General features: G+C 30.1%; 1 pseudogene; it reads right to left on the reverse strand.

The window, feature by feature from the left end:
- Positions 1–6,802: 6,802 nt before the first annotated feature.
- LOC135962843 (putative nuclease HARBI1) lies at positions 6,803–7,860 on the reverse strand (annotated as a pseudogene).
- Positions 7,861–14,244: the final 6,384 nt, after the last annotated feature.

Consider the following 14,244-nt stretch of genomic DNA (forward strand, 5'->3'; position numbering starts at 1 on the left):
GACAACCACCTGGTGTCACAGGCTCTTACTATTTTTAACACTAACAGCCATATGCATAAACATTTACAAAAGGTTTATAAACCAATTATAGGAAAATTTTCATAAATGATTAATAGCTTAAAATACCTTTGATAAACAATTGTTAAATGTAAAAATTTTATAGTAGGTTCGACCCTACTTTAAACCTACTTTAAGGAATTCTTTTTACTTTTTAGATGATACTATTGCAATTGCTAGACACAATTTCAACTCCTCTGGCGATTAAGTTCCATTTTAAAAGTATATGATTTTGTTTGATATTCCTTCGGCAGAGAACTATATGAGGTTCACAAGTGAGTTTGATTGGCATTTTTGTCATTTACTTTTAACCTGCAACGCCATATAGTAATAAAATGTGTAAACATTGTGGAAGAAGGTCCACAGAATCTAATATACCCACTCCGGAATTAAAACTATTTGTTTCCACATAGAAATTCGTTAAATTTCGTTAAAATTTAACAAAATGTCAATAAAAATAAATTATAAAACCGTGATGTTTATTTTATCACAGAACATTCGTCATTCGAATACTTTAAATAATAATTGATATAAAATATATAAAAAAGTTTGTAAGTCTACAACTGGCATGATGTTAGTGTTGGATATACTCATCATTTTAGGCTTTTATCAATTTTTTAACACGGTTGTTAAGCCATGTGTTTTAACATCTCGAAATGCTGTTAAAACATCATGTTTTAACAGCATTTCGTGTTTGTTGTAGACGATGTGTAATATCGTCATTTATTCGTGGTTACAATCAATCAAATTTTAATTGTAACAGGGGTAAAAATTAAAAATAAATTTAAGCTAGAAAATGCTAAACAAATTATTAAAAAATGCTAAAAAAATGCCAAATGCTAAATCGAAAATTTGCAGCTAAATCAAAATAAAAAATGCTAAATCTAGCTGCAAAAATGCCAAAATGGTCACACTGATAACAATTGTTAACTATTGACAGCAATTTTCTAAGGCGCGTTAAAGTCGACATTGACTGAAAACGAGTATTTTCTGTCGACACGATATTTACAACGCCTGATACAAAAATTAAAAATAGTTCCGATTAGAGAAATTAAAAAAATAAAATCAACCGTAATGGCAGAACTTAGAGCTGCAATTTATTTTTATTTATTCTTTTAATTATTTATTTTTTTATTTCAATTAATTTTAAACATGGTAGGGATGAAATCTGGAATCCAATAGAAAAAGTCATTTTTTATAAGAATAATAAAATTCAACAGCTGTCATGAAATGCATAGGGATGAAACTTATTTATTTTAGATTATCGATAACGAGTCGACATCAACACAACATTGTTAGTAAATACCAATTTAGCGTCGAGTCGATGTCGACTCGAAGTGACAACGACTACAAAGTGGTGTCGACGTCGACAACTACATACATAATAGGGGTGAATATTAATTAGCAGGATAACCAAAAATATGCTCTAAAAAAAGTGTTTTATGCGCATAAAATATGCTCTTAAAAACGAAAAATATGCTCTTAAAATATAAAAAATATGCACTTAAAAATAGTTGGTTTTTGTTGAATTTCAAAGTTTTATTAAACAAATAAGTAGAAAGTAAACAAGTAAGAGTGCTATATTCGGCTATGCCGAATCTTATATACCCTTCACCTTTGTTGTGGATGCATTATTATTTTTTATAATTAGTATATAGGTATGTAATACATACCTACTATGTATGTACATTGCCCACTTTCAGCGTACAGCATCCTAAATTTATCAAGAACACAAAAAACAACAACAACGCCAAACGAAACAAAACCCAAAAGAAAAAACAAAAACAAAATACGCAAGGCAATGAAACCAACACACATCCAAACATACGTTTAATTGTATAAAAAACAACAACAACGCCAAAAGAAACAAAACACAAAAGAAAAACAAAATACGCAAAGCATGCACATTCAAACATACGATTTGTTGATTTTTTGTCAAAAAAACCAACACACAACCAAACAAAAGTTTAGTTGTATAAAAAACAACAACAACGCCAAAAGAAACAAAACACAAAAAAAAAACAAAATACGCAAAGCTTGTACTTCCAACCATACGTTTTGTTGCTTTTTTGTCAAAGCATGCAATACATTGTGTTTTTTGATGAAATTTTCAGAGGTTGTCTCGGATTTTTGCTCATATCTCCGTTATTTATGGATGGATTTTGCTGAAAGTATGTCTGACAGAATTGTTGAAGATTTTGATCCCGGAGATATCTGGGGCCTTCAGAAAATTGATTTCAACAGACAGACAGACGGACATGGCTTAATCGACTCCGCTATCTATAAGGATCCAGAATATATATACTGTATAGGGTCGGAAATGAAAAATGTAGAAATTACAAACGGAATGACAAACTTATATATACCCTTCTCACGAAGCTGAAGGGTATAAAAACATATTGAGCTCATAAATTAAATTTGGTAATAATACATGAAAATAGTCTGATTCAATTCATTTATTATTGCAATAAATTACTATGTATTTACTTAAGTTTTCAAATTTTCAAATTCTTTGTTTTAAATTTCCGTAGAGTTTCTTAGACAATCTTAATCAATTTTAAACTGTCTAATAATTCAAATTTGTTTAGTAATTATTAGGATAATATTTGACTTTCTGAATTCATGTGCCCCAATATGTATAGGATCAGTAGGGAGAGGATGTTCTGGATAAATTTCTATAAATGTTTCTATTCTACATGTAGATTTAAAAACCACTTTTTTATCATTTGAATTATATTTAAAAAAAAAACTCGTTGGAGAGGGTGTTTAATTTTTTGGTGAAACAATTTAAATGGATTTTGGAGCATTCATCATGTATTTAGGTTAACATCTAAATAAATTCGGCTTCAAAAATTTAAATAGAATTATCAAAAAGCCTTACAATTGTAGAATGACTTTGTTATTTAAGACTGCGGCGATTATCATTGGGACTCAAAATGGGTGACCCGATATACTAGAAGATAGTGTGCTGGACTATCAATCTGAGAGTTGCGAGTTCGATTCATGTCAGAGACTCTGGCTGTATCAGCAGACAAGCAAAACGCTTAGCATTGTTTCCTCTATCTAATATCTTCGTTAGAATTTGTGTAAATCTATCAACGAACAATGAATGCGAGGTTTTCAGTGGATCTTAATATTCTGAACATTTGTTTAATAATTTTATATTAATGGTAAACTGTCAATGCCCAACCATAACTGTCTAAAGCAAACTTAAGTTTTTTTTGTATTTTGAAAATGTATCCAAAATTTTGTTATGAAATTGTCCATAATACATAAAATTTTGAAATTTTATTTACCCAATAAGTATTTTTATTGGAATTCAAGTTGAATGCAAGTGTAATTAATTATAGTCAAGCAATTGAATTACAGTTGTATTACACTTTATCTCAATATCAGAAACATAAATTTAAGCCATATGTTTTTTGTTTGAAAAATATTTAATTTTTCAAATATTTTTCAAGTTTAAAACATAATTACATTTGCATTCAAGTCAAATTATAACAAAATGTTCAAGTGTTTGAATTTTTGGGACTTTGGTGCTTACTGGGTAAATTTTTTACGTATTTTTTATTATTTGTTAAATGTTGATATTTGTGTTTGTATTTTTTTAATTTAATTCAAATATAGGGAAATTAAGCTCCCTTAAATCCACGAAAATTTAATGAAGATAAGGCGATTATGGGTATTCTAATTTTTTCTTTAAGTAACTTAGGCCAATTATAATTGGACCCTGAAAAATAGTAAAATATAGAAATGAAAAATTACAATGCAAACAATAAAATTATATTAAGAAAACAAAATAATTAAAAAAAAAGAAAATATGCAACAAAAATATGCAGTTATGAGCTAAATATGCCAAAATATGCTATAAAAAGCAAAATATATTAAAATATGCTGTAAAGAGAAAAAATATGCAAAAATATGCACTAACAAATCGATGGCAAAATTCTTAAAATTGTCTGAAACGGATAAATAACTAAATCATATGTTTATACGACGCACAGCAAAAAATATGATATTGCATACTTTTGGTTGCCCTGTTAATTAGTAATAATATTATAATGAGTATCCGCGGGGATTTTTTCCCTTCACACTTCTTCCCAGGGAGAGGGAAAACAGCATTAGCTGTTCTGGTTTTGGCACTTTATTTTTTACTATCGCGTGCGTTTAACAATAAAAAAAAACCAAAATGTTGATATTTTTACTAAATTGTCATTAACAACATTTGTTTCTGTTAATAAAAATACAATTTATTTCCTTTAATTAAATATTAAAATTGAACTGTTCAGTTCATCATATGCTTGCGGAAGAACTTTTTCTCAGTCCACTTTCAGTAAAGTTCCTGCATCTTCTAAGTTCTTACAAATGGAATAATGAACAAGAGAGCTATATTCGGCTGTGCCGAATATTATGTACCCTTCACCAAATTATACTTCAAAATAAAAATTTTGAATATTTGTAGGTAAACAAAATTTATTTTTTTTCCAAAGTTGATTTCTTAATTTTTTGGAAAGAAATTTTTTCGAATTGTTATTGTAATTTTTTTTTAATATTTGGCGAATCAAAACTTTTGTTTAAAAAAAATTCGGGTTAAATTCCGTGTAATTTATTAATTCCAAAAATATTTAATAATTCTGTATTTCTGATTTTAATTTGATAGCGTTTTTTATATTAATACAAAAGTGATGTTTTTGGTACAGAAATTGATTAAAATTTTAAGAAAAACAAATAATTACAAACAAATATCAATTCCACTTTGAAAACTGTAAGTGGTTTCATTCCGAAAGAAATTTTCGTTTTACTTTTTGTGTAGAAGCAAATTACGGAATTAATTCCACTTTCGATCGGAATGGAATTCTGTGACAAGCCTGTATATATGTCGATGCAAAGGTCTTTGAAATATCTATCATTAGATATCCATATTTTCTATATTAATCAAGTTGTCCTGGTTTTTTCCTTATATTTGTGGATAAATTTTCTCGATTTTAAATAGCAACCGAGCCAGAAGAATTCCTGAGATATTGATGTATGAATCGGTATGTAAGTTATTTGGGGGCTTCGGATAGTTGATTTAAACAGACAGACGGACATGGCTTTATCGACTCCGCTATCTATAAGGATCCAAAATATAAATACTTTATAGGGTCGGAAAATTATATTGTGGAAATTACTGACGAAGTTGAAGGGCATAATAATTAAAAATATAGTCAGTTTAAACTATTATTTTTGCCAATAAAATGTTGTAATAAGTTCTAAATACATACTTACACATCAAAAAATCTCAGGTATTATTTACTTGTAATATTGTTATTTTGGCCTATAAGGCTTGATATTACAAAAATTAATAAAATAAAAAAAATTATATTGTGGAAATGACAAACTTATAATATATACCTTTCCCACAAAGGTGAAGGTTATAACAAGTAAGAGCAAGGCGAATTTATATCTATAAATTCGCCTTAGCCTAAATGGTATTACAGATGGCAACTGGCACACAGTTGCCATCGATTTTAACAAAAATTCTCATGGCTATAGAGGAGGTGTTGATAAAATTATGTTTTGAAATTGTGCTTATAACACCAAGGGGCGCCGAGCCAAAAATTAAAAAACAAAAATGATTTGTTTGCGATCCGATTTAAAAGATTTTTATATATATCGAATCTACTAGACTAGATCTACAAAAAACATTCACCCTTATTGTGTTAGGCATCGTCGACACAAAACAACGCTGTTTTTAATCATTTGTTTTAAATCCGTATTCTCGTTGACAATATTGCCACTTATCGATGACTGTCACATTTGTTTGGTATTCTGTAAGAAAAATTGACGTTGATGTTGCCTTTCATTTTGTCGACGCCGTTTTTTGGTGTCGTCTGCTGTTGTGTTAAATTAAAATTTACAACAAAAAAAATTCTAGTAGTGAAAAAAAAGAGAATTAATAAAACATGGAATCAATTAAAATTACCAACGCCAACCAATTTGAAAAGCTGGTGGAAGAGTTGGAAAAAAATCCATCTCTTGCCAAAGGATTTCGTAGGGGCACTGTCCCTAATGAAAATGGGAAAATATTGCGATCGGGATAAATGCCCTTGGCCCACCAAGTAGAACTGCTGATGGATGGCAAAAGGTAAGGTAAATGTGTGTGTTGTAAAAGTATTACAAAATTCATTTTACAGATTTGGCGGGATTTGAAATTCAAAGTTAAGAAAAAGATGCATACAAATAAAGCAGAGGGCAAAGCTACCGGAGGCGGTATAAATAAACAAATTATACTGAGCACCATGGAGGAAGCTGTGGCAAATCTGCTCCAATTCCAAAAAGTAGTATATCCTGGGGGAAAGTTTATGGGTGACCCGAATAATGATTGTGACAATCAACTTTTAGAAGAAAGTGTTGATATGAATTTAGTAAATTCACTTGAAATTGTAAGTCATATTGCCTTAATAGTTCCAGTGACATGCGCCTTATTAATATTTTATCATTTAAAGGAAAGATCACCCGCCAGCAGTACTACAGCTGCTACAAGAATAGCTTCATCAACAACAGCAGCGCCATCAACAACAGCAGCACCATCAACTACAACAAGATCACTATCAACAACAGCACCATTAACAACAAATTATCAAAACGCTTTCAAAAAAAGAAGTTCTTCCACGACAAAAAAAGATATATAAAAGCTCACTATTTTGTACATTTTCAAGGCCAAAGTCATTTGGGTAATTTTCTATTTCCTCATTTGTTATAATTAACCCATTTCAATACATATATTGTGAACTGCAGCACAAATATTTGCAATCTTAGTAGCTTTGGCTGGTATGTAGTGAAGTTGACGTGCGCCGAGAAGACAACGAAATCTATTTTTTAACACACCTATGGTTCGTTCCACTACATTTCTCGCCTTAGCATGTTTTGAATTAAAAACAGTCTCTGCACTTCCTTCACAAGCTGAGCGATATGGCGTCATCAAATGTGGCTGAAGAGTATAGCCTGCATCACCTGAAAGAAATAGTTACATTAATATGTATACATGTGACATTTTAATTAATATTTTACCTAACAGGCACGAATTAAGATCATTTGCGTCATAACGTGTTTGCAAAATTCGTTTTGCTTGACTAACATTCCAAATTAAGGAATCATGACAAGAACCTGGGTATCGCGCATCCAAAAATCGAATCCTCATTTTGTGATCACAAATCTGTGTAGATATGAAATATTTATGTATATAATATACAACGAAAATATTTTACAGACTTACAATCATGGCATTTAAGCTAAAGTATCCTTTACGGTTGAAATAAAGATGCTGGTCTTCTTTATTTGGTTCGAAAATTTTTATGTGAGTTCCGTCCACACACCCAATAATACCTGGAAACCCTGTTTTTTTTTTAAAAAATTAAATTTGGCTTAATTTTTTTCTGCATCAGTCATCTCGAACTTTATCCATTGATTACAAAGTTTCTCTTCCATGACATCCAGAGTATCAGACAACATTTTTAACACTACAGGTTGTGACAGTCCCAGGTTAAAATCGTTCCCAACACTGAGCTGGTACGATCCCTGAGCCAAAAATCACAATGTCGCCGCTAATTTTATAGTGTTTGTAATGAAGGTTGATTTGATTGCTTTTTTTTAAATAAGGCTCTATTGTCTCCAAAACATTCATAAATGAAGTTTTATTTAGCCGAAAGTAACTTTTAAATCTTAAAAAGAAAACAATACGCATTACTTTTCATCGGGTAACTGAAAAATACATGACTTCTGTCTGAGAAGTCTTCTTTCCACTATTAGTTTTTTTTTTTTTTATTTTCTTCGTCTTTATTTTAGTTATTTTTATTTATTCACAAAAAATTTTACCAAAAAAAGTAAACAAAATGAATCAGCTGACTATGATATTCGTTATGTGTGTTGTATGTATCGATAAATAGTCAACGTCGTCATGAGACTCTTAGGTAATACGAAATTATTTAGCAAACAATTTTGTCCCTAATTAGCTGGCCACAACTGTCTCTTAGTGGGGTGCGAGTGGGATAGTATCAAAATAAATGTTTTAACACAAAAATTGTATGTCTTGAGTTACAAAATATTTATTTTGATAGATATCGAACTTGCATCACACTAAGCGACCAAAAAACTCTTAAAGGAATGGACCTAAGATTTCATTTGAGGACAAAAAAATTTAAAAAGACGGCCCATTTTGAAAAAAGTTCGATTTTGACAAAAAAAAAAGAATCAAAAATTGTATATCTTGAGTTACAAAACATTTATTTTGCTATATATCCCACTCGCATCCCACTAAGCAATCAAATAGGTCTTAAAGGAATAGACCCAAGCTTTCTTTTGAGCGAAAAAAAATTTAAAAAAGGCCCATTTTTAAAAAAAGTTAGATTTTGCAAAAAAAGTCAAAAATTGCTTATTTTGAGTTCCAAAGATTTATTTTGATAGATATCCCTCTCGCATCCCACTAAGCGACTAAATAGATCTTCAAGGTAAATTTCCGAGCTTTCTGTTGAGCAAAAAAAAAAATTAAAAAAGGGCGCATTTCGAAAAAAAAGTCAACAAAGTTTCTGATTTTGCAAAAAAAGTCAAAAATTGCACTAAGCGACTAAATAGGTCCACAAGGAAAATATCTAAGCTCTATTTTAAGAAAAAAAGGGCCCATTTTTTAAAAAAAAAGTCAAAAAGGTTATTGATTTCGGAAAAGAAATATTAAAAATTTTTTATTTTTTTTTTTAAATATTTTTTTTCGAAAGAATGAAGAAATAGCTATCTAAACTATTTGAGACACATTTTGCTAAGAACAATAGGTAATAATTTACATGGATGAGAAAAATCACATGTATGGTCAAAATGTCAAATTTTGACCCCCTCTAACTCCGAGAGTTATTGACCGATCTTGTTGAAAAATTGTGTATTACTATCCAATAGATCTAACCTTGGTGCAAATTTCATCCCGATCGGAAGACATCGATTTTAAAAGTTGGTTCACTTGACGTGAAATCCCCCATATATGAAACACAAGAGACTTGCGCATCTAAATTGCCTAGTGTGAAAGGGGTCTAAAAAAAATTCCCATGGCTATAGAGGAGGTGTTGATAAAATTAAGTTTTGAATTTGGGCTAGAATTGGATCCGATATTAGCAAACTTTTCAAATGCGAATAACTCATAAACTATAAGAGACAATATATGTTTTTTGTAGATTTCGTGTAGTAGATGCCATATATATAAAACTCTTTTAAATCGGATCGCAAACAAAAATTTGGCATAATTTTTAATTTTTGGCTCGGCCCCCCTTGGTGTATAAGCCCAAATTCAAAACATAATTTTATCAACACCTCATCTATAGCCATGGGAATTTTTATTAATGGGTAATAATGAAAACATCGTGCAACAAAGTATCGGCTGTTCATACATAGTGTACAATCCACGAAGAGTAGTGTTTATAAAGCGGTTAACCGAAAAACCGATTTTTCTTCGAAATCTCGGTTTTTTGAGAAACGGTTAATTTAAAATGTCGATTTTTAAAATTTGGGACTAAAATTAATAAATCTCATGTTTTTGTGCATTTCTTATAAACCTAAACTGCTGATTTACAATACAAACCTCTTTAGATTAATATTTTTAAGAATTACAATAATGATTCATTATAAACTTAGGAATTATTTTACCAAACGTTAAATTGGATTTGATGTACAAACCTTCTTTCAATAAATTAGACTTCATTAGTGTGGTTTGTTCTTAAAATTTTATTTTTTTTATTTATTTCGTTAGTGTACAAAGTCCTTTTCAGAAATATTACAGGAAAGACAAAAAACGTTCTAAAATCAATGATTTAAAATATTTTTAAAATCTAATAATGGAGTTTCATAAGACAAATAATCACAGCTAAAAAGAAGTGCGTTTGCATCTTGTAGCTCCTTTTTTTGGACTTGTAATATTTTCTGTTTCATATCAGAAAGTCGAGGTGATAATAAATGTTAAAATTATCAAATATTTAATTCAAAATTTGATTTACAATTTTTGGTATTTTAATGAATAAACCAATAATTAAAACAAGTATTATATATTTGGTAACATATTTATACTCAATTCCATTTGACTGAGATAATAATTTATAAATTTTTACAAAGTAAAATGGACTTAGCACTTTTGTATATTTATAGTTATTACTGATTCTAAAAACTACAAATTTTAAAGCTGTGTATACTTTATAGGACATTTTATGTTTTCTACACATATATGACGGTTAACCGACAAACCGGTTTTTTAAAAAGTCGGTTTTTTATAAACTCTAACGAAGAGGTTCCGCGGAAGTCATTAGGCAAAAATTTGCTCAATATTTCATGAACGAAGGTAAACTTGACCGGGTTTAATATTAACATATTTTATCCCTGAAATATTTACATATAAGACTCCTTTCACACTAGGCAATTTAGTTGCGCAAGTCTCTTGTGTTTGTAGAAGCCACAGGTAATGTCGGGTTAAGTAGAAGGCAAGCGGGTTAAGTAGAAGGCAAATAGAAATTTACAGCTTGTTTCAATTTTGTACAATTTTCATCTTTACTTTCAAGATCTGAAAAAAATTGCAATATTGGCCACATACACATATATGTGTATTAATTTATAGCACGAGAATTTCTAAAGTTCTAAGTTACCTGTGTTGTATATTACATAACTACAACTCTTCGATCAAAGCACCACAACTTTGGAACATGTACGTCAATTATTCCCGCTCCACTTTTTTTGGAATTTTTCATCAGTCTTTGTTCCCTCATAAACTGATTTCTCAGAATTCTCCACTTAAGCTTCACTTCTTCTAAAGTGATATTGTTTTCACTTTTAGACAGTTCTTGTAGTATATTGTTGAAAGCTTCCGCATTTTTCACTCTATCCAAGTACTCAAATGATTCAATGTGATACAAGCATGGGTATTTTTCAACAAATACAATTAATTTTTCAACGTTTTCGCACTTTTTGAACTACACAAATTTGATCTCTGTTTCGTTTTTTTTTAATTATTTTCTATTTTACTTTTAATAAATTAAAATATATTTGACAATCAAATTTAAAAATCAATAAAAATAACTGTCAAGTATAGCTACAGCTAACTTCATGTTAGAAAATGTGGATGAAATACTCAAAAAAACTGCATGCAGAGTACGGAAATAAACAAATCGAAACGTTTGCTATCGTTTTGTTTAGTTCTTTTCAGTGAGTAAAACAAAAATCAAACACATACAATGAGAATGATTGTCCCATTTTGTTTTGTATTGTTTTTGCTCATGAGCGCAAACTGTACATTAATATAAACGTACGCAGCTAGAAAAGAAAAGAGTAAGAACAATATTGAAACATTCTGATAAAAAACGTTTTACAAACGTTTGGTAAATGATCTACTCATTATAATAGAGAACACAGTACAAAAAAAAAAAACAAAACGAATAAAAAATACGTTTCTCTATCTGTTTTGTACTCAAATGTACGATTGTAACGGTAAATTAAATAATGCAGATGAGTGAAAAGCCAATCGTTTCGTTTTCTCTCTTTGTCACTTGAAAAGTTTTTGTTTTGTTTTTGCTCATGTTGTATCGTATAAAAATTTTGATTTGTTTTGTACATTTTGCAAACGTTTGTGAAATGTTTTGTTTGTTTTCATACTCTGACTGCATGTACATCGACAAACTCAAATGTTTTACAGTATGGACGGGGACTAATTGAAATAGTTAAAATCATTATCTAAAGTATTCTTAAACGCATGTGCTTAGAAATAACAACAAAATGCCTCTATCAGCATATTCAATATGTTAGGTGTCTACACGATATGCTGAAAGTAGCAATTTTTTTTAATTTAACATATGCCAGCAAATGATAATTCAAAACATGAGTTACCATACAATTCTTGTGTCTACACGATACGCTGAATTTTATATGATAATATATATTATGAGTCTTATGAACATTTGTTTCAAAATGTCAAATTAATTATCGAAATAAAAATTAAACAAATTGAGTTAAAAAATCTCAATTTGTTTTAAATTTAGCTTTAAAATCAGAAATTTCTTTCGGTTTATATTAAATTTTTATTTGATATGAAAAAGGTCTCCTTAAATTTATTTTTATTTGTGGACGCTAATAGGAAATGTGTTAAGTATTGTGTACTGAATCTTCGGAAATTTAACATTTTTGAATTTTTAAAGCTCTATCATTATGCAATTATTTTTTTTATCTTTTACGAAATATTGTCAAATGCTATAATTTTCTATAAAATAAATAAATATTTTTAAAAATGGTATCAAAGATTTTCATAAATATTTGTTGGGCCTCCTATATTTCGCATCATCCTGACCTATGAATTCACGACTTTAGTAGCCATTTGGGATGAGTATTCAGTATGTCGTTTAAAATTTAGTCGGTTATGAATGATGATGGCCAGATATTTTATTGCTTCCGTGGAAACAATTTCGCTTCTTCCAACTTGGATCCTTAGGACTTCATTTGCTCTCCTGCTGCTTATCAACACGGTCTTTGTTTTGTGTTCTGCAAGTTTGAGGTTCGCTTTTACCATCCATTTCTTGATGGTCTCATTTGCGTATATCTTCACGTCTTCTAGATTCCGAGCTTGGACTTTTACTGCCACATCATCCGCGAATTCAACAATTTTCACCTCATTCGGTACTTGGAGCCTGAACACACTATCGTACATGATGTTCCATAGTAATGGGCCTAGGACCGATTCTTGCGGAACACAGGGTTATATCGGAAAAGTAATTTTTTACTATTTTTATAAGGGACTCTGGAACGTTCAAATTCTGCAGAGACGAATTTATATTGTTCCATTGCGCCGAATTGAAGGCGTTCTTGATATCTAGCGCAATTATTGCACAGTACTTGACCGACTACACTTTCTTACTTAACCCATTAACGCCCAAGAAGAAACTGATGGTAAAAATTTTGTTTTATTGTTATATAGTTATACATTAACGTCTAAATAGAAGGAATTATAAAAAAAATATTAAAATTTTTAATTCACTTTGAAGAAAAATAGGCGTCCTCACTTGGGGACAATGGGCATATAGGTGTGAAATTACCCAAAGAAGTTATTCAAACCCAAAGCGTTTTTATACATAATTTACATCTCCAGTGGCACTTACAATGGTAAATAACACATCGCATTTTATGAACTATCCATTCCGGATTGTGACCGTTATTTTTACGATCTGTGCCAACTACTCGGTCGACGTTTGACGCCGTTTTGATGTAGTGGGATACAAGTAGGACCGCACAATATTCTGTCTGAATGATAGTTGGTCCATCGGGGTGTTTTATTTACATAACATAACGTGCAATCGAGAAGCATTACTAACATCCATGTCGAAAATATATATAAATATTGTCTATCACGATTTTTGGCCTCTTATGGATACTCTGTAAAGACCGAGTAGTCTTCGTGTACTGAAGTCCACCTTTTGCTTTCGAACATTATACCTACTTTATTTTACTTTTCCCAAGGGATGTATCAAATCAAAATTTGTTGCCAAAGAAATGACGTTTTTATCATTCCAACGTACTATTGTTATTTGATTACTTCTGTCAAAGCGATAATCATATTCTGCTTTGGGTTGTTTTTTCATTTCTTTGACCGGTTCAAGTGGAAATTTTTCGTAATATTGTCTCGTATTGTACCAGTTGCTTTGTATCTCAATCAGCATTTTACATATTTGAACATAATAAATCGTCTTCATTACCTTCCTCGCATCATCTGGTGGCATAACTGGATCTGGTGGCATAACTAATATATCATATGCATCATAATCATCGCTTATGTAAATAATTAATAAATAATTATGAAAATAACAGTTTCTTGAAGTAGCAAAAATAAATGTTGAGCTCTAAAAATCTTTCCATGCGCCATAATGAAGACGATCAAAACCATGTAAAATTATTAAATTTATTACTAGTATCGCCCATTGTCCCCAATTGGGGACAGTCTAATAAAACCTTATCTTCTAATAAACATTTTCACTTTTTGTTAAAATAAATGGTGTTACACGATTCTTTACTCCCTTTACAAAATATTTTATATGTTTAAAGAATTGTAAAACACTTGCATTAAAAAAAATTACCAAAATTTATTTGGCAAAGTAGACCCAATCGAAATACGAAATTAAAAACACTAAAAACTGCACT

Source organism: Calliphora vicina, chromosome X, assembly GCF_958450345.1.
Source record: "Calliphora vicina chromosome X, idCalVici1.1, whole genome shotgun sequence".
Classification (NCBI taxonomy): domain Eukaryota; kingdom Metazoa; phylum Arthropoda; class Insecta; order Diptera; family Calliphoridae; genus Calliphora; species Calliphora vicina.